The following is a 21,699-nucleotide window of genomic DNA, read 5'->3' as shown; positions in this document are numbered from 1 at the left end:
ATTTTATAAATATTATTGCATTTATAATGCAAGGATTTACGAGAGCAAAACCAAACCACGTCACTGGGACTAGAAACTACAGAAAAGTTAAGTGATAATTAAGGGGCCCAAGGATTGTACAGAAAAATGGCAGAAACCGTTTGACATATGGCAAAAATGTTGCACCTACTGAATACCTGGACAATCACAATCTGGTAGCCATAATTACACATTGGAGGATTGTTATCTCTTAGGAATCAAGCAGTGAGAAATCCTTGCATTATAAAAAACAGATTCTCCCCCCTCTCTCCTCGCAAAACCCAAAAGCAATGATGTAAAACTCAAATAGAAATGAGGCCACTAAACCACACATGAGGATCCCAGGAGGCTGCAGACTGACTTATTAAAAAAACCACATATTAGCATTTTCTATGCCCTATTGTAATTTTTATTTTATTTTGTTAACTATTTCCCAATTGCATTTTAATCTGGTGTGGGCCCTCTTAGTGATGCCCGAGTCAGAGTGTTTGAAACCTCTGGCCCAGGGCGCTGAGATCTAACTTGATTACCCTTTTGTCAAAAAGCCAAAATGTATAGGAGGGGGAACCTGAACCCAGACCCCTCCTGGCTTTGAGAAGTGCTCTCTGAGATGACAAATCCCCACACCACAAAAGCAGACAGACCTCAATAACATCCTGAAAAACTCAACCCACACGTTATGCTGGAAGCGCAGCATGACCAGAAGCCAGATTGTAACCCACACTCTCCCCAGTGTAAGACTGATCCATAAAATCCCAGGCATATTTTAAATAAATGTTGCCATAACATACTCATAAACTCTAGCAGGCATGGAGTGAAAAGCTTTCAAAAAACCATAGGGCTGAAGAAGGAAACCCAAATCAACAGAGAACAGGATGAAAGCTATGGCATCATCGCCACCATCATCATCATTAGTATTTGTATAGTACTTTTGTTTTATTTTTTTAATTTTTATTTTTTTCAGGGCAATGAGGGTTAAGTGACTTGCCCAGGGCCACATAGCCTAGTAAGTGTCAAGTGTCTGAGGCCGGATTTGAACTCAGGTCCTCCTGGATCCAGGGTCGGTACTTTACCCACTGTGCCACCTAGCTGCCCCTGTTTTTATTTTATTTTAGTCATATTTTATCAATATTGTTTATTTTAGGATCATCTTCTGAATATATCTCTCACATAGGGAAGAGAGGGAAGAGCGATGCATTTTTTGTTTTTGGGGGTTTTTTTTTGAAGGGCAATGAGGGTTAAGTGACTTGCCCAGAGTCACACTTGACACAGTTAAGTGTCAAGTGTCTGAGGCTGGATTTGAACTCAGGTCCTCCTGAATCCAAGGCCAGTGCTTTATCCACTGCGCCACCTAGCTGCCCGAGCGATGCATTTTTTAAGTTCTTCTCTACCAACTCTCATTTTTATGAATGAGGAAACCGAAGCCAGAGAAATTATGTGACCTACTCAAGGGCACAAAGAAATGGTGGAGCCAGGATCCAAACCTAGGCCATAGGATCATAGCTTTAGAATTGGGAAGTGATCTTAGAGCCCATCAAGTTCAACCCACTCATTGAACAGATAAGGAAACTGAGGCCCAGAGATGTTATGTGACTTACTCAAAGATACAAAGAAATGGCAGAGAAAAAATTCAAATCCAGGTCCTCAGAACCCAATCATGATGCCCCTTCCAGGTGACCACACTGCACTCCTTTTAATAACAACACTCACACCCATTGCACATCTTTCCATTGCCCTCCAGGTTACCTGTCCTTTGGATTCTTCCAAGATCACAGTGTTCCACAGAGTATCACGAGGGGGATACAGATGTTTAAAAGACAGGCTTTTGTAGTAATGAGCAGCTTAGGAATCACTGAAGACACTGTGTGAATTCCCAAATTCAATCCAATCTAACCTTTTACTGCAATTCTGGATCTGGTTCACTATTTGCAGTACCTGTCCAACATAAACACATTGTTGGACCAATTCAGCAGGCCGCCCATCTAGCTGGATGTTATCGTCGGGGCAATAAACATTTTTCATCTACTTTGTTTCTCCAATATGGATGCTTTTTCCAATCTCTTTTTCACCACCATTGTTTAAACTAAGGACATTTTGTAGGATTGGTAGAATTAGTACAATGTCATCTGTGGAAAGGAGCATTTGGAGAACCTCACCATCCATGAGGAACTGTTCTTTCATTTGGGATCTGTGCAGGACATCCTCTAGAATGCTGGTGGAGGATACATCTTGTTTCGCACGCTTGCTTGATGCTAGTATTCAGCAGACCACTGAACAAATTGTTTGTCACTGCATGTATTATGGGGTCTTGTCTGTTTTGGGTGTCATGCCTTCTTCTGAGAAGACACTTTAAGTTTGTATTTTGTTGTACTGAATTGTTTTTTTTTTTTTAAATGAATAAGCACCATATATCCTCTATATCTCTCCCCTCAGTTCTGTGACTGTAAAGATCAGATCTGCTAAAATTTTGTGTGAAAGCGTGACTTTGATTTTTAGTGTTTTCATCAAGGATACCATTGGTGCATACACACCTAGACCATTTTCATAAATCTTTTATAGAAGTGAGAAAGCAGGCAGATAGATAGATAGACAGACAGACAGACAGACAGACAGACAGACAGACAGACAGACAGACAGACAGACAGACAGATAGATAGATAGATAGATAGATAGATAGATAGATAGATAGATAGATAGATAGATAGGTAAGTACCTGCTGAACCTTCTTGGCTGTTGTTCAGTCATGCAAGAACGTGCAACTCTTTGTGACCCCATCTAGGGTTTTCTTGGCAAGGATGCTGGAGTGGTTTGCCATTTCCTTCTCTAGATGAGAAAACTGAGGCAAACAGGGTTCAGTGACTTGCCCAGGATCACACGGCTAGTGAGCGTCTGAGATCAGATTTGAACTCAGGCCCTGTGCTTTATGCACTATGGCACCCCTTAGTTTCCTTAAGTGTTTGCTAGATGAGGGCAGCTTCTTTTGATCTTTTCGGTTGTTTTGTATCAATTAAACTCTTCTAAGCAAAGGGGCCAAAGTTGAATGTCTTTACTTCTTTCCCATCCATCAGAACCAACAAACAGCTTGATCGGTTACTGTGGTCACTGTGGAACTGTTGTCATAGTAAGCTGTCATCGCATTCTATCCCCTTCTCGTGATTGGGTATTTATTCTGACCTTTGCTCTGATCTGTTGACCATCTTTCTACATACTGAGACTGACTATATCCACACTGACCGCATACCATTAGAAGATTCTCAAACCATTCCTCCTCCATCTGGGCATTCCCAATTGGTTAAGGCAAAGTAAACTGCATTTTCCCCTCATGTCTTTTAGTTCTTGCCACATGCATTTCCTTCCAACTTTCTTGTGGAAGAAAGTGTTCATTGTGCAGGGGCGTGAGGTTTCTGAAGTGTCTCCAAGCCTATGGTCCCTTTCACTCCTGGATCTCCAAGCATATTTTCCAACATAAGTATTAGCTGTCCTCCCCCGGGGGCCTCATTCACTCTGAAGTCACTGTCTAGAAGCAAGCATATAGGATGACTTGGCTTCAAGCCACTCATTGTGCTTTTGCTCTGGCGTGAGGGGAGAGAGTGCCGGCTTTAGCCATTGGGAACTCTGAGTACAAGTCCACGCTCTGACATTTCTGTATTTTGGGGGAGGAATTAACTCAGAATTAGGATCCCAGACCTAGAGCTGGAAGGAATTTTTACCTATTGGCTGCTCATCCAGCCCAGTTCTCTCATTTTTCATATTAGGAAACTGAGGCCAAGTGAGGTTAGTAGCTTCTCTTTGGTCCTATAGGGAGTGGGTGTCAGAAGCAGAATTTGAACCCAGGGCTTCTGGCTCTGGAGCCAACAATCTTTCCCAAACCTAAGTTTTCTCCTCTTTAAAAGGAGGGGGTTAGACTAGGTCCCCTCTTGCTCTAAATCTATGCTATTAATGATTCATCATAGAATATAATAATAGTTAGGGTGTCTATCTCTCTATCTGGCTAGCTAGCTATCTATACCACCAGTCTCTGTGTTAACCACTGTACAATGATGACCTCATTTGGTCTTCACAACAACACTGGGAGGTAGCTGCTATTATTATCCCCATCTTACAGATGAAGAAACTGAAGCAGAGAGAGGTTAAGTGACTTGCCCAGAGTCACACAGCCACTACGAGTGCCTAAGGCTGAATCTGAACTCCATTCTTCTTGACTCCAGGTCCAGTGTTCTATCCACCGTGTCACCTTGAGGCCTCTACTTCTTTACCCACTGTTGGTGCCTTGAGCTACAATGATGACAGTCTGTTTGTTTACACGAATGAGCATGGCAAGACAACTAAGTAGGTGACCCATGGGCACACAATGAAATCAGCTCTGCCAACTCTTTCCTTTGTTTTCCTAAGATGGGGCTTATTTATATCAGTTGGTTTCCTTCATAGCAAGAATGTCCACCTGGGCCCGGCTGGCTTCCTCTAGGAGGGTCTCGTTTCACTGGTCACCAGATAAGCGTTCCTCTTTCAGAAAACCAATACTTCAATGAACATCTGTAGATTGTCCGATCCCCATCACATTCTTCTATGCCCTATTGCCACCATCCCCATGAAATCACAGTACTGAGAAGCACGCACTTATCACAACAGTCAAAGAATCCATCCCCTAGTATCCAATCTACTATCAACAAGACCTTATATTCACAAAACACAACCTGCTCCCAACCTACTCTTCCAGACTTTTTTGCACATTATTCCCCCTTTCTGCCTGCTACGATCCAGTCAAATGGGCCTTCTCATTTTTCTCCTCCCATAAGAGCACTCCATTTCCTATCGCCACACCTTTGCACTGGCTATGCCCCATCTCTGCCTCTCAGAATTCCTTGTTTCCATCAAAACTAACTCAAATTTAACTCTCTATATGAAGACTTTTCTGATTTCCCTCCCCAGTTATGACAGTCTTCCCTCTCCAAAATGTCCTTTCTATTAATGTTTTATATACTTACATAAGTTGTGTTCCCTAATGGAATGTAAGATTCTTGAGGGCAGAGATTCTTATTTTTGTCTATGTAGTTCCAGTACCTAGTACAATGACTGGCACAGAGCAAGGGCTTAATTGATGCCAGATGGCTTATTAATCAATTGATTAATCAAGTCCTTACCTTGAAGCAGCTAGGTGGTGCAGTGGATAGGATGCTGGGACTGATGTCAAAAAGATCCGAGTTCAAATCTAGGCCTAGACACTAGTAAGCTGTGTGACCCTAGGTGAGTCACTTAACCTCTGTCTGCCCCAGTTTCCTCACCTATAAGATGGGAACCATAATAGCACATGCCTCCTTGGGTTGTTGTGAGGACTGAATGAGATCAGATTTGTAAAGTACTTAGTAAGTGCCTGGAACATAGTAGGTGCTTAATAAGTGTTTACTGACTGATTGTCCTATTTGTTTTGTTTGTTTGTTTTTTTGTGGGGGTGGGCAATGAGGGTTAAGTGATTTGCCCAGGGTCACATAGCTAGTAAGTGTCAAGTGTCTGAGGCCAGATTTAAACTCAGGTCCTCCTGAATCCAGGGCCGGTGCTTTATCCACTGTACCACCTAGCTGCTCCCCTGATTGTCCTATTTGGAAAGACTTGCCACATCTTGAGATCTTCTGGTATAATTCTCAAGAACTTCCACTGAAGCAATGTCAATAATTATCATAATAATTGCTATTATAAGTCCCTACAGAACCTCGCAGGGTCATAGGTCCCTGGAGGACACCCCAGAAGCTATCTAATCCAACCCTCTCATATTATAGATGAAGAAACTGAGAAGATAAATGACTTGACCAAAGTCACCCAGATTATTGTTGCATCAGAGGCAAGATCTGAATCCAGGTCTTTCAACTCCAGAGCCCCTGTTGTTTCTACTATATACCAAGCTGTCCCTTTCAAGTCAATTACCTCATTAGTATCTCACAACAGCCCCTGAATATAAAGCTTGGGGCATCAAATATTACTCCCATTTTATAGATGACTAAACTCACTTTTAGAGAGGTTCTGAGCCTTCCCCCAAGGCCACACAATTAGTAAGTGAAGTACCTTGCAGTACAGCATTAAGTGGAAAACAAATCATAGTTGTATTGAAGTCCTGAAGGGATAGGACCCAAACTCAGATTGTCTCGTTCCTAGCCTGGTATTTCCCTGGATTAGAACAGACCTACATGTGCCCTTCCATTCCCCATCCTAATTCCTGCCTTTGTTTCTCCGTGTAGGTCACTGGAATAAGTTTATTCCTGACCCTGCCAGCCTCCAGAGCACCTTGCAGGATCCTAAAAGAAGCCAGGCAGCAAGATCAGAAGAAATGGGATGAGCTCCACTTCCATTCTGTTTTCCCAGGTTCACTTGGCAGTGAAGGTAGGGATGGACAGGCAATGCCAGTTAATAATAATAATAGCTAACATTTATATAGGCTTACCATAATTGCTATTTTTTAATGGGCGAGGAGGGGTTTTTGGGATTTGGTTTGGTTTGGATTTTGGTCCTGGGGAATGTCTAGAGACAGGGAGGTTTTTAAAGAGGCTTCAGCTCATCCTTCATTTTTGTTTTTATTTTTGCTTTTTCAGGGCAATGAGGGTTGAGTGACTTGCCCAGGGTCACACAGCTAGTTAAGTGTCAAGTTTCTGAGGCTAGATTTGAACTCAGGTCCTCCTGAATTTAAGGCCAGTGCTTTATCCACTATGCCACCTAGCTTCCCTCATCCTTCATTTTTGAAGAGGACCAATGAAGAGGGTTGATGTCTTGATTTTCAAGTGAATTGGATTTAAGTGAGGCAGAGTGGCACAAAATCCTCTGCCTCACTCTCTCCTTCAGAATCATCAAAGTGCAGTGGCAGGACAAAAAATCAAGATGGCTAGTGATGGCCCGAATGCAGCGGATAACCTTGGCGTCTTTGATGTCTGACCAAGCTCTGAGTGTTCCACAGCACCTGCTTCAGTTGCCTTCATGGCTATTGGAACAAACTGTTCTCATACACCCATTCTGCAGCTCTTCACATATTTGGGGTGGACATCCCGCTGACTCACTGAAGGGCCCAAGACTTCTCAGTTACCCTCAACCTGGTTTAGCCTGTCTGCTGAGAAAGTTTACTGGGGTATGGCCACTGCGAGTGCTGTAGCCTCTTGGAGCCACAGGTGAGAGTAGAGTGAAAGGTTGACACCAAAGGTAGATGAACAACTCTAAAAAGGGCTTGGCAGCCTTCATGACAGAAATACTGGTCCTCAACACCCCATACACCCCTTCTTACAATTATTTTAAATACAATTTACAATTATTCACCCATTGGATCCTCACAACAGCTCTGGAAGGGAGATACTATTATTTTCCCCCATTTTACAGATGAGAAAACTGAGGCAGAGGTGAAGTGATCTGCCCAGGGTCACACAGCTAGCAGATATCTAAGGCTGCATTTGAACTCAGGTTTTCCTGACTCTAGGACTAGGGCTGCCCCTAGCAATTCCAAGACAGAAGGGATGAGACTCATAAAAGGGATGGGAAGATAATGGGGTTGGGGTAGGAGGGGAGGGTGTTGGGGGAGGATGGGACAAGAATGTTTCCCAGCTGTGGACTACGTACACAGGAGCAGAACTGTCTTGACAGCCTTTTTTTTTTTTTTTTTTTGGTTGTTACCATTGCTTATTCAAATCAGGAGCCCAAGGGGAATGAGGGGAACGCAATCCAGACACTTAAGTGAATCAGGTTGAACATTCACAGAAACACTGAGAACAGCATCTGTGAGTCCCCCATCCCCCCCCATGCTCCCAGCTGCTGCGTGAGTCAGTATGGGGCGGGGCAGGGGGGGGGGACGGGACCGGCAGATGCAGCACCGAGCACCGAGGCTCCAAGAGGCAGGATAGCTTCCCCTGGTACCCTGAGAAAACCCTCCAGCATGGGCCCCATGTCTGGACTTGGGCCCTGTCTGCATACGCCCTGTATCTCCTCACCCAGATGAAGGTAGAAGACCTGTGTCAGTGCCCAGACCCTGGCTGGGCCCCAGCTTGGAGTTTCTGGAGAAGAGAGAGCATTTGTCTTAGGGGAAGAGGAAGTGGGAGTTGGGAGGAGGCACAGGTAGGGGGATGGATAAATCCGGCCTCAGGACTCAATAACCCAAGACGCCAGAGATGGTCAAGGCCGTCCAAGGACAAACTGGAACTGGAGCAGCAACAAGCACTTCGGCTGATTTTGAAGCGTGTGTGTGTGTGTGTGTGTGTGCGCGCGCGCATGCACGTGCAAATGTCCAGGTTTCTTGGCATGCCACATAGGGCTGGTAGTGTATACCCAGGCACACACAATTCTTGGGCACTGTCCCAGGTGAGGAAATCCCTCATTACCCTTTGCCTGCCTGGCCCAGTGCCTAACTTGGATTGGATTGGGGGACAAGGAGAGGATGGGAACAAGACAGGAAATAGCGAAGTGAAATTCAACTTGGAGCATTAAGTACTCACATCTGGGAGGGAAGGACGCAGGGAGGGAGGAAGAGGTCCCATCTTGCAGAGGCTACAAGGGTGGACATGAGGAGAAAGCTAGGAAGGGAACCAGAGAGGGAGCAGGGAACCACTCGAACGCCCTCCCCAGAGCCAGGGTCAGTTCAGGGGAGGCTGGGAGCCAGGAGACAAACAGGCAGTCATAGAGATTTGGCCCAGGAGCTCAAAAACCTGAGATCAAAAGAACAAAGCAGCTGAATTGCACATCTGGGGGGTGGAGAGGGTGGAGGAAAAATGGAGTCAGAGGCTGGAAGGTGGGGCCAGAGGGAAACCAAAGAGAAGGAGGAAGAGGGGAATGGATGAGACTGGAAATGCTAGGAGGAAGAAAGGTGAGGCTCTGGCACGAGGAGACTTTGAATCTTTCAGGTTGGGACTGAGATGATAACAGCAACAACAAACATCCGCTGGCATTTATAGGTTCACAAGCACTTTACAAACAGTATTTCGGTTTACCATTACAACAACTCTGGGAGGTAGGTACTGTTATTATCCCAAGTCTACAGATGAGGAAACTGAGGCAGGCTAATTGACTTGTCCAGATTAATTCATATAGTATCTAAGGCTAGATTTGGATTTCCCAACTCCAAGTCCAGTTTTCTATCCATGGAAACACCCAGCTGTCACACGGTAACATAGATTATCCTTTACATAGTAGTCACTGCAAGTCACTGCTAGGAGGAGCCTTAGAACATGGAATGTCAGGGCTGGGAGGGCCCTTAGAACCCAGGATGTCAGAACTGGAAGGGTGTTAGAACCCAGAATGTCAGAGTTGGGAGGGCCCTTAGAACCCAGAATGTCAGAGCTGAGAGGGTCCTTAGAACCCAGAATGTTGGAGCTGGGAGGAATCTTAGATACTCCAGGTTCCTCATTTAACAAATGATAAAACTAAGACTCAGAGGAAGTGATTTGTCCAAGGTCACTGGGATTAGAGCTGGGATTAGAACCCAAATTTCCTGACCCTCAACCCAAGGCTCTTTGTACTAAACCAATAGAGATGCCTCAGTAAAAGTTTGAGTCCCAAGCCACATGAGGCAGAGTCACCAGACCCACAGACAGGGGATCATCTAGCCTAATCCTCCCATTTTACAGATGAAGAAACAGAGGAAATGACTCGTAAAGCTAGAATTGGCACCAGGTCTTTGAGCTCAAAGACCAGTGCTCTTCCCACCATGCCACCATCTCTTCCTTTCATGGCGGGGGGGCCCAGTCCAGGTTCCCACCTTGGCTCAGCCTGAGCCCATGGGGTGAGGGTCTAGGCGTAGGGGTGGGGTCCAGGAAGGCCAGGAACTGGCTTCAAGGTCAGAGGCAGAAATAGAACCCAGGCTTCCTGACTCCTAGCCTCCGTCCGGCCAGTAATGGCGTCTGCTTCCTCCCAAAGGAACCAGCTACTTAGAAGCGACGGCCTGGTCAGCTGGCTTCCTTGGCAGCTGGGTGGGAACAGAGCCGTAACAGGGGATCCTGGAAGGGACGAGCAGCTGCCTGGAGCTGGGGGAAACCAGGAAGGAAGAAGGGGAGAGGGGGGAGCAGGGGATTCTTTGGGCTCCTGGGGGAGCAATGGGGTGTCTGACTCAACCCAAACGTTGGGAACAAGCATGAGCGGACATCCTGCCGGCAGCACTCATGCGAGGCCAGGCCAGCGAGGCCGACCTCCCCCTGGGTTTTAATGGTGTTGAAGGAGGGTTTGGATGCCTTGATCCCAGGCCTAGTGGTCAGAAGGAGGAAGAGGAGGAGGAGGAAGGGAGGCAGCAGATCCAGGAGTTTCCATGTCTCCCAAGTCCTGCTGGGGAAGCCTCCTTCCCTTTCCCTGCACCCCCTCCCCTCAAGGGATCATAGGGTGCAGAGAGGATCTCCTTAACCCTGTCCTTTTAGCCAGGGAGAAAAGTGGACACCAAGGGAAAGAAAGTGACTTGGCCTGGGCCACACAGTTTAGTAAAAAGAACGGAACCAGGTTTTGGACCCAGGTCCTCTGAATGCAGAACCAGTGATCTGTTCACTAAGCTAGGCCTCTGTTTGTTTACCCAGGCTCCCGTGGCCACCGTGAGGGATCTTGCCCAGTCTGGGTATTTGGTAACACAGCTGCAGAAACCTCTGATCAGGAACCTGCTGGGGTGTGAGGAGGTGGAAAGGGCCCCAGGACTGGTGATCTAGAGCTGGAAGGGACATGGAGGTCACTGTGTCCATTTTACAGACCAAGAAAGGAAAACCCAGAGGGGTTAAAACTCTCCCAGTGAGTGAGTGGCAGGTAGATCAGGGATTCCAAACCTGGACCTCTAACTCTACATTCAGTGCTCCAGGTGAGTTGGATGTAAAGCTCAGCTCCGATGCCTAGAAGGTTCTGTGACCCTGCGAAAGTCAAGCATCCAGGGGAAACCTCAATTCTCTCCTCCATAAAGCCGGTTTTGTACAGACAATATCACAAGGCAGCTGTCAGAAAATGCTTTATAAGGCATGAAGCTACAGCAATGGGCTCGGCTCAGGGATGGGGCTTCAGGGTGGAGGTCACCAGGCATCGCTCTGGGGCGGGCTCTTGGGCCCTGGACCCTGGGCTGCAGCTTGGCAACTCCAGCCCTCCAGGGCTGGACTGGGGCACACACCCAAAGCTCAAGTCATTTGCCCTGGTGGCTGCTCAGTCTCAGGGCTTTGGTTCACCCCCATCCCCTGGCACGAAGACATTCTTCAGATGCCTTCTGAAGCCTGCATGTCAGCCTCTCCAGTAGCCAAAGGTCCTCACCAGCACCAGCAGCCTGGGCCAGGCCAGGCCGCAGGGCTGAGTCCTCCCCACATCATCTCACCATCCCTCCCCACGACCTGCACGGCCCACACATAGGGCCAGAAGACCCAGCTTCCCCACAGCCCTAAGGGTCAGAGCCTGTTCCCAGCATCTGGGCCTGCATGAGCTCATCCTTTGGAATTCCAGAGACAAGAGTGAGGGAAGGGCGGCAGGATGCCCAGAGAGGAGGGGTCAGCCCCCGCAGGCCGCCTTTGGGCCCTTCCAAACCTGTCTCAGACTGTCCCCATCACCCTGCATTACCTCTTGTCAACATGCACTGGGGGGCAGCCTCAGCATGGGGGCTTGCTTGGCATGGGGGTGGGGCGGAGGAAGCTTCCAATACTTTTAAGGCTGAGAACTCCCAGGCCTGGCCTCTTATATTCAAAGATGCTAGCGGTCAAAGCTGGAAAGGGCCCTTGATGTCATCTAGTTCAAAGGCTTATTTTACTCATGAAGAAACTGAGTCTGGGAGAGGGAAAGTGACTTATCAAGGCTAAACAGGTAGCAGCAACAGTGCAATAAAACCCAGGCCCTCTGATTCCAAAATCAGGCCTCTTTCCACTCAGCTACTTACTGTCTCTCCAGCTCTGACATTCCCTGTCCTATGGGTCCTCCCAGCTCTGACATCCTGTGTTCTAAAGGCCCTCCCAGCTTTGACATTCTGTGTTCTAAGAGCCTTCCAGCTTTCACATTCTATGTCCTAAGGTCCTTTCCAGGTCTAACTTTTCTATGCCCAGCTTCCCCCAACTCTACCTCCACCCCCTACCACACCCCCTTCTCTTTCCTATCCTACCTTTGACCCTCAGTCTATAAAACCTCCAGCCTGGCTCAGGCTCAGGCTCAGGCTCAGGCTCAGGCTCAGGCTCAGGTTCAGATTTGGGGCTACTTGCATGGGACCCCAGCTCAGGGTGCCCCTGTGGTGCCCAGGGGCAGCAGACAGCCAAAGGGGCAGGAATCTGTCAGGGCAGCACTTTGTTGTGCAAACTGTCTAGGGGGAGGGGCAGGGCAGCTACAAAGGGAGTAGCCGGAGGCATGAAAGGCCTTTAATCCACCCGGCTGCCCTAGAGGGGAGTCCAGGCCGGAAAGGAGGTGACTGCTGGACCCTGGCAAGCCGGTGACTGCCCGTGCCAGACTGGCACAGGGCCATCTTCCCACAGCTCAGCCCCCAAGGGGACAGGAGAGTCCCAAGTCTATGCCTCGCACCTCCGGAGCCCCAGACTGGCCAGGCCTCCTGGCAGAGGCTCTTTGCCAGCTTGGGCCAAGGAATTAGGTTAAGGAGCTAAATCTGGGAGCAGATAAGAATACCTGAGGATGGCAGGCCTAGGCCTTAGGAGTCCCCAAGACCCTTCCAGGGGGTCTTTGAAATCCGGTGCTTTTCATAATGATTCTAACATATAGTAAATGCCAGTAGATGAAACCCACATTAGACAGAAACTCTTAGATGGCTCCTCAATACTTTTTGGGGGGGCAATGAGGGTTAAGTGACTTGCCCAAGGTCACACAGCTAGTAAGTGTCAAGTGTCTGAGGCTGGATTTGAACTCAGGTCCTCCTGAATCCAAGGCCAGTGCTTTATCCACTACAGCGCCACCTAGCTGCCCCTCCTCAATACTTTTTAAGAGCATAAAGGCCAAGAAGTTTGAGAACTGCTGTATTAAGGTAGGTGTGGGGGAAGACTTTGGACCTGGGTGTTTTAACTATAAGACCAGTGTTCTTCCATCTGCTACAACACCACACACTCCTGGGCTGGGAGACAGAAGACCCTCAGCTTTAGCATGGCTCTGCTGCTGTTGCTGTTTGTCCCCTTCTCCCAGAGGACCAATGACATCGGGAGGGGGATGTCTTGACTTACAAGTCAATTGTATCTAAGTAGGGCAGAGCTGGGCAAAGTCACCAGCCTCTCCTCTCCAGATTGATTTTTCTGGGGACTAGGTCAAAGAGGCCATTCTTTGCCTCATGTTTTTAAACAGCTCTGCTATTAACTTCCTGGATACTAGGGGGCTTCCCGGGTAGTGTGGTAGAATGGAGAGAGCCTGATTCAGACATCTTTCATCCCCTGTTCTTCTGACTCTTCATCCAAGACTCTTCCCACTACCCTCCTCTGCTTTCAAAACTTCAGGTAAGAGCGAATGGGACCCTCTCAAGGGGATGCTGACACGTGGCCTCACACTACCTACTGCCAGGCAGATAAGCCCAGTACTACCTGGCAGCTCCGCCTACCCCAGGGAATACACGGAACTAAGAGCTCAGGCCTCCAGGCTGCTGGCAGACACGTGAAAGGCTGCAGGAGGCTCACTGGCCCTGGCCACAACCAGAGGAGAATGTTTAAGGATGGCTTGCTCACCAGGGATAGAAAATGAAGAAGCATTGGCAGGAATGCCCCTGCTCTGGGGTCTGCTGGTCTGGCTGATCCTGATACCAGGGACTAGCATAGGTCCTTAGGATAATGTAACAGCACAGCTGGGAGTGCCCGTAGAATGTGGAATGTCAGCTGAAAGGGACCTTAGAACACAGGGTGTCAGAGCTGGGAGGGCCCTTAGCACACAGGATGTCAGAGTGGGAAGGGGTCTTAAAACAGAGAATGTCAGAGCTAAAAAGGACTGTAGAAGACTGAATGTCAGACCTGGGAGGGCCTTTAGAACAGAGAATGTTAGAGCTGGGAGGGGTATTAGAACGTAGAATGTCAAAGGGGGACAGGGCCTTCGAACAAGGAGTGTCAGAGCTGGGAGGGGCCTTAGGACATAGAAGTTCTGAGCTGGAAAGAACCTCGGAGACCCAAGGTCTCATCCAATGCAGCCCTTAGACAGAGGAGCCCAAGACTAATGTGACTTGCCCAAGGTTACACCCAGGTAGTCTGACTCTAAGCTTCACATTCTTCCCCCCTAACCCCCCAATAATACTAAGATTCTCCCTGAATAAATGAACATTCATTCATTCACTCATCTATTCATCCATTCAAACAATTCCTGGGGTCTAACTCTGCAAAGCCCTATGCTCCTTGCAGTGCAGTAGTCAAGAAAGGTTTGGGGGTGAGATTGGAAGTATCTGGGGCCTTGAAGTATGACTAAGCAGGGGTCTGATAGGTAGAGAATGGGGGTGGGTAGAGAAGAGCAGGGGAGAGAGGACATCCCAGGCCTGAAGAATAATGTGGGGTATAAATAAGTATAGGTCTGGGAGGTGGAGAGCAAGAGGCATATTTAGAGATGATGGGGCTGGCTGGAGCAGGGGCTGCTGGTAGAGGGTGGGGCATAAGATGGGAAGGGAGGGCAGGCCTCAAAGGTACCTCTCAGTCCTGCCATTCCAGGTCCCCGTGGGCTTTCTGACGTGTCCTCTCTTTTCTCTCTCTGTTTTGCAGGGCAATGCGGGTTTAAGTGACTTGCCCAGGGTCACACAGCTAGTAAGTATCAAGTGTCTGAGGCTGGATTTGAACTCAGGTCCTCCTGAATTCAGAGCCTGGTGCTTCATCCACTGTGCCACCTAGCTGCCTCCCTGTCTTCTCTTGTATAAGGTTCAATCACCCCATTCCATCACCAACCCAAGCAAACTAACATAGCCTCCCAGGGGAGGTGGAAGCAGGAAGAGACCCGGGTCACACTGAATATTTGTCTCTCTCTCATTCCCTCTGTCTGTCCATGGGCCTTCCCTCCTTCTCTTTGTGTGACCATTAGACCTCAGATTTCTGTCCTCTGTCTGAATCTGGAGGCCAGAGCAGAGGCTCAGGAAGGGTCCTCACACCCAATCTCATCTGCATCCTCTCCTCTCACTGTTTTCTAACACTCTGTGCCCTAAAGTCCCTTCCAGCTGTCACGTCTGAGGTTCTTGAGCCCTCTCCCAGTTCTGACAGTGTGTTCTCAGGTTCCCCTCCCATCCCCCCAACTCTGACAGTCTATAATTGAAGGCCTCCAACCCCACCTTTCCCTTTGGCCCTCCCCCGGCAGCAGGACCTAAAAGAAACAGCCGGGAATCCAAAAATAGCCCTCCCTGGCTGGAGAGCCGGGAAGGGGGGAAACGGGTCCTGGATGGGGATGCGGGCCGCCACAGAGCCAGAGGCCCGCCCATGGGCTGACCCGATGATACCGTACACTCACACAGAAGCACCTTCACCTCCCAACACACGCCTGTCTGTGTCCCTGGGCCTTGGCTCACTGGCCGCCAGCACGTTGCTCACGGATTTCAGGTTCTCCCCATCCTCTCTCTCTCCCTCTGTGACTTTTTTTCTGCAGGCCTTCCCATCCCAAATATGCCAAATGGAAGGCCTCCCACGGCATCAGGAGGCCCTAAAGAATCAGTGTCCCTGGGGGAGACACCTCCACCGCAGACCAGCCCTTCCTAGAACATGCCCTCTCCCTTGCAGTCTGATGCCAGAAGCCCCACTCACACTTAGGACCAAAGATGCTAGGAGCATCTCCTCATACTTAGGACCAGAGATGTCCAGAGTCCTAGGCTAGACGTGGGATTCCAGTGTGGGCCCATCCAGGCTCCCGCCTACCTCCCAAGCCACCCACTTCCAATATCCCCCCCCCCATAGAAGGGTCAGCCTTTCCAATGATCCCTTTCCCCAACCCTGGTCCTTCTCAGAATCTTCCATTCAGGTCCAATCCATCCCTCTATTATTATCTGGGCCCCCAGATCACTTGGTTTTCAATAAACCTTCCTGTATATGCCCTGCTATCCAGTATGAAAGGACTCACCCACCCTCTATCCACAATCCCCGTTCCAAACTACCTTCCAGAACCTTCTACGCTAAGGCCAGATTTCCTACTTCCCTTATTTCAGAGCTGGGCCCTTTCAGAACAGCCCAGTGGAAAGGGGTCTGGGGGTGGGGCAGCTCCCCCCTTCACTACAGGTAATCCCCTCCCAGGACTCCCTTTCTGGGGCCAGCCCCTCCAGGATCCCCAATTCCGCAGCTGCAGGCCAGCACAATGGAGGCTATTGTGGGGACCACAGGCCTGGGAGGGTATTTAAAACCCTGGCAAGGTATGGTCCCTGGGGGAACAGGCAGCCTTGCCCCAGCACAGGCTTCCTGGCATTGTTGCTACCTGGACTGATGAGGCTTCATCCCATATCCTCTCCAAGCCCCAGTCCCCCACCTCCACCTACCAGCCCAGCCATGCCAGGGCAGTGTTTAGAAAAGGAACTCTGCCCCCTCCTCTTTTCTAGTGCCCCCATCATCACCCAGAATGCCCATGTGCCACTGGGCCCTGCTCTGACTCTGGTCAACTCCATGCTACTCAAAGCCTGGCACAGACTCGCCCTTCCCTATTCAGCATATGCTGCCAGACAGCAGCCTTAGCGTTTCCACCCAAACCTGCCACTGAATCTGAGAATGCTGAGGGGAAACAGAGGAAGGGGCCCCAGAACATAGAATGTCTGAGTCAGAAAGGAGCTGGTGACACAGAAACTCAGGGGCAGAAGGGGGCCTATGGATCAATCAATAAGCAGGTACTAGTAATGCCAGGCTCAGTGCTAGGGAGTAGAGAGAAAAGGACAAAAGAAAACAATGCCTGGCCTCAAGGAGTGTATAGGTCTATGAAGGGAAAACACCATGTACAAATAAATACAATGTGTGTTGTGTGTGTGTGTGTGTGTGTATACACACACACTTGTATTTATTTATACATGGTGTACCTTATATAGAGATGCATACACAAATATATACACATGTAACAGACCTACATATACACAAATGTGTATTGGTACATGATGTACATATATAAGCACACAATACACATGTACACACACACATATATAAAAATATAATATAAGATCGGGGCGGGGGGGATCGGGGCATGGGGAGTAAGAAAAAAGCCTCATATAGAAGCACCTGGGCTGAGCTTCAAGGAAACTATGGATTCTAAGAAGTAAGTGGGGAGGGAAAGAAAAGTAGGGATGTGGAGGATCTTTGCAAAGGATGGAGTGTCACCTAGGGCAAATGGGTGTAGCAGAGCAGAGAGAGTACTAGATGTGGTGACCACAGAATGTCAGGGCTGGGAAGGGCCCTTAGAACACAGGATGTCAGGGCTGGGAGGGCCCTTAGAACCACAGGATGTCAGAGCTGGGAGGGGCCCCTAGAACACAGGATGTCAGAGCTGGGAGGGCCCCTAGAACACAGAATGTCAGGGCTGGGAGGGCCCCTAGACACAGGAAGTCAGGGCTGGGAGGGCCCTTAGAACACAGGATGTCAGGGCTGGAGGGCCTTACAACAGAGAACATTAGCACCAGAAGGCCTTTAGAATGTATAACTCTATAGTTAAAAGGGCATTTAGGAAAACCAGACCATCAGAACATAGACTATTCATACTGGCCTTAGAGACCAGCTAATTCCAGCTCCTTATTATAGCCGCAGAGCCTGGGGTCCATAGATGGCCTGGTGACTCATCTGAGGTCCCACAGCATTGCCAGGATTGCTCTCAATGTCAGCCTCCTTAAAGCCACTGGATTGGTGTGGCAGAGACCAGGGGAGCAGATAGAGGATGGTGCTGATGCACCCACCCCCTGCCCTGAAGGCTCCCCTCTCCCCTATCTTCCTGTGCAAATCCTTCTTGTCCACTGGCCCAGCTGTCACTTCGAGCAACCTCCAGCTCCTGAGTACTGTGGAACCAGAATGAAATGGAACTGGAAAGAGTCTGATAAATAAAAGTGCAATACAACATAGATAATGTAAGTTTGCGGCTTTGTGCTACTTTCTGTTGGCAGTTAGCCCACCAGTTGAGGCTTCACCCGTCAAGGCTGCCCTGAATTCCCGCACCATTTAGTGCCCAGTCCACCATCTGCCCTGGCATTCTATGCTCTACCTACTTAAAGGATAGTCCCAGCTATGGCGCCCTCTTCAATAAACACCAGAAGTTCTTTATTACCTCTAGGATCAAATATAAACTCTTCACTGAAAGACCTTACAACAGGGCTCTACCCCTACCTTTCCGGCCTTATCATACATTATTCCCCTTCATTTAGCTACATGACACAGTGAATAAGTGTTGGGCTCAGGAAGACCTGAGTTCAAATCCAACCCTTAGACACTTACTGGCTGTGTGACCCTGGGCAAGTCACTTAACTGTATTTGCCTCAGTTTCCTCAATGGTGAAATGGGACTAATAACAGCACCTACCTCCTATGGTTGTCGGGGGCTCAAACAAAATATTTGTAAAGCACCTAGCACATAGTGGGTACTTAAAATTGCTTATTCCCTCCCTCCTCCTTTCACCCTCTCTTGGGTGCTTAATTACTCTCAGCTTGTTTGAGGTTATCTTTTCTTATATAGCAGAGTCATACTCCTCTATGTTCTCTGCACAGCACCTACAGCTTAGTGCTGAAAGCAATTTTTAAACATTGAATAGTGGGGAAGGCCCTGTTTGGACTTCAGTGAACTGTGTTCTTAGGAGCCCTAAAGCTAAGTCACTGGGTGAACCTGAGCAAATCATTTTTCCTTTCAGAGACTGAGTACTCTCATCTATAAATGAAGGGAAGGGTTCTTTAAGGTCCCTTCTAGCTTTAACATGCCCATGTTCTAAATTCAATGTTCTAAGGATCCTCCCAGCTCTGACATCTGTGTTCCAAGGCTCTTTCCAGCTCTGATATTCTGTGTTCTAAGGCCCTTCTGTCTCTGATATTCTGCGTTCTAAGGGCCCTCCCAGTTCTGATATCCTGTATTCTAAGGGCCCTCCCAGCTATGATACTCTGTACTCTAAGGCCCCCACCAGTTCTGACATTCTGTGTTCTAAGGGCCCTCTCAGCCTCTGACATCTTGTGTTCTAAGGTCCTTCTCAGCTATGACATTCTGTGTCTAAGACCCCTTCACCTCTGATCAGTCCATGTTCTAAGGCCATTCCAGCTCGACCTTCTATATTCCATGTTCCCTTCCAACTCTAACAGTTTATGGCTTAGGGTTTCTAATCTAGTTTCTAGAGTCAATAGGGTTGAAGAAGAGGAGGAGGGCACTGGGTATTCAGCTTGGGCTATTTTCTTGCCATGAGATTTTTTTCTTCCAGCTATCAGTGGCATCCCAACCCTAGTGATCCCCAACCCTTACCCGACAGGCCCTCCTACAGGGGGTAAGGAGGCCTGCCAGGGTTGTCCCACTCAGGCTGTAGCTCAGAACCTGGGGTGCCGTTAGGATGGCTTGGGCTGGCAGCTGCCCCCCTCGCCAATCAGTTTACTGTTCACCCAGTTCTCCATACCTAGCAAGATGCTGTGAAGTTTGAACATGCTGGATAGAAGTGAAGGGTGGGGCCTGGGTCCTGTGCTCCATCTGAAACAGATCTACCCTGGGTACCCTCAAAATAAACCCAAGGAGCCATGCCCAGCACCTGCACTGCCCAAAATAGCTGCCAGAGGGCAGACAAGCAGGGGAAGGGAGGGGTGTGTGAACAAGGGGTATTCCCAGGAGCTAGCTTCAGAAACCCTCCAGTCTTTGGCCTTGGGGCTCCTCTTCAAAGGAAGAAGTCTTCTGAAAGACCTGGGTTCGAATTCAGGTTCTGAACAAATGCTAGCTGTATGCTGCAGCCAGGTTATTGGATCTCACTTAGCCACAGTGATCGTGAATCCCTCCTATGAAAAGGAGTCCAGGCTAGCTGCATTATTTGCCTCACAGGCTTGTTTTGGGGCTCAAATGAGATGCAAGGTACTGTCTTCTTACACCTTCCTCCTTCCCAGAACTCTGCTCCTCCCTGACACTAACATCCTCAAGGTTTCTTTGAGCACAAGACATTCCATCTCTGAGTGGGGGTGGGGCATATCCTGACACTGGAGTGCTCTCCCTCCTCATCAGCCTCCCTGGCCTCCTTCAAGTTCCAGCTAAAATCTCACCTGCTCCAGGAAGCCTTTCCAGACCCATTGTAATGCTGGTGCCTTGATTATCTCTATCTCTAATTTATCCTGTATACACCTTATTTGCACATAGCTGTTTACACTTTATCTTCCCCTTTAGACGGTGAGCTCCTTCAGAGCAGGGACTGTTTTTGCCTTTCTTTGTAGCCTCAGTGCTTAGCAGGGTGCCGAGGGAGGAACTTTGTATATGCTGGTTGACTTGATTCATATGTAATGTAAACCAAAGCTTCTTAAACTGTGGGTTGTGTCCCCATATGGGGTTGCAGAAAAACTTGGCAACAGTAAAGGGTTATGTATACATAACTTACATGCCCAGGATCATGTAAAAATTTCTCAGGAGAAAAGGGGGTTTGCAAGAATGGAAAGAGTTGTTTTTTGTTTTGTTTTGTTTTGTTTTTTTTAGTGAGGAACTGGGGTTAAGTGACTTGCTCAGGGTCACACAGCTAGTAAAGTGTTAAGTGTCTGGGGCCACGTTTGAACTCAGGTCCTCCTGACTCCAGGGCTGGTGCTCTATCCACTGCACCACCTAGCTGCCCCTGGAAAGGGTTTAAGACTCCCTGATGTAAACCCATATGCTCAAAGCCTGCTTGTAAGGGACTCTTCTTTACTGGTGGAGATTGATGATTCAGAGAGTACTCCATCCCTGACTGAAATGGCTTTGGTGAAGAGCTTGAGGGAGAAGAGAGATTTGGTCTTCTGGTTTCCAGAGAAAAGGCTAGTAAGCCCAGTAAAAGTGAGATAATTTAACAAGTGTTGTTCAGTTGTTTCAGTCATGTCTGACTCTTTGTGACCCCCCTTTGGGGTTTTCTTGGCAAAGATACTGGAGTAGTTTGCATTTTCCTTCTCCAGCTCATTCTATAGATGAGGAAACCGAGGCAAATAGAATAATAAGCAATAAGAATACAGCTCCCATAGCCTTTTGGGCATAGTTCCAAATTGCTCTCCAGGAATGGTTGGATCAGTTCACAACTCCACCAACAATGATTAGTGTTCCAATTTTCCACAGCTTCTCCAGTATTTTTTATTTTCCTTTTTTGTCATATTAGCCAATCTGATAGGTGTGAGGTAGTACCTCAAAGTTGTTTTAATTTGCATTTCTCTAATCAGTGTGATTTAGAGCATTTTTTTCATATGGCAACTAGATAGCTTGACTTCATCAGAAAACTACTGCCTGTTCATATCCTTTGACCCAGTGGTACCACTGCTAGGTCTATGTCCCAAAGAGATCATAGAAAAGGGAAAAGGACCCACATGTACAAAAATATTTATAGCAGCTCTCTTTGTGGTGGCAACGAATTGGAAATTGAGGAATACCCCATCAATAGGGGAATGGCTAAACAAAGTTGTGGTATATGAATGTAATGGAATACTATTGTGGCTGTAAGAAACAATGAGCAGGAGGAGTTCAGAGAAACCTGGGAGGACTTACATGAACTGCTGCTGACTGAGAGGAGCAGAACCAGGAGAACATTGTACACAGTAACAGCAACATTGTGTGATGAACAATGGTGATAGACTTGACTTTCTCAGCAGTGCAACAATCCAAAAGTTTTCAAAGAACTCATGATAGAAAATGTTCTCAACATCCA

At 48.1% G+C, this 21,699-nt stretch overlaps 1 protein-coding gene across 1 annotated transcript in view; it reads right to left on the bottom strand.

The window, feature by feature from the left end:
- The window catches only part of HSPG2 (heparan sulfate proteoglycan 2), a 164,218-nt gene that overhangs the window by 101,242 nt on the left and 41,277 nt on the right, over nt 1–21,699 (bottom strand). The gene's annotated exons all lie outside the window — the stretch shown is intronic.

This window comes from Dromiciops gliroides, chromosome 3 (genome assembly GCF_019393635.1).
Source record: "Dromiciops gliroides isolate mDroGli1 chromosome 3, mDroGli1.pri, whole genome shotgun sequence".
In the NCBI taxonomy this organism is placed as follows: Eukaryota; Metazoa; Chordata; class Mammalia; order Microbiotheria; family Microbiotheriidae; genus Dromiciops; species Dromiciops gliroides.
This window is presented reverse-complemented; position numbering and strand designations above follow the sequence as displayed.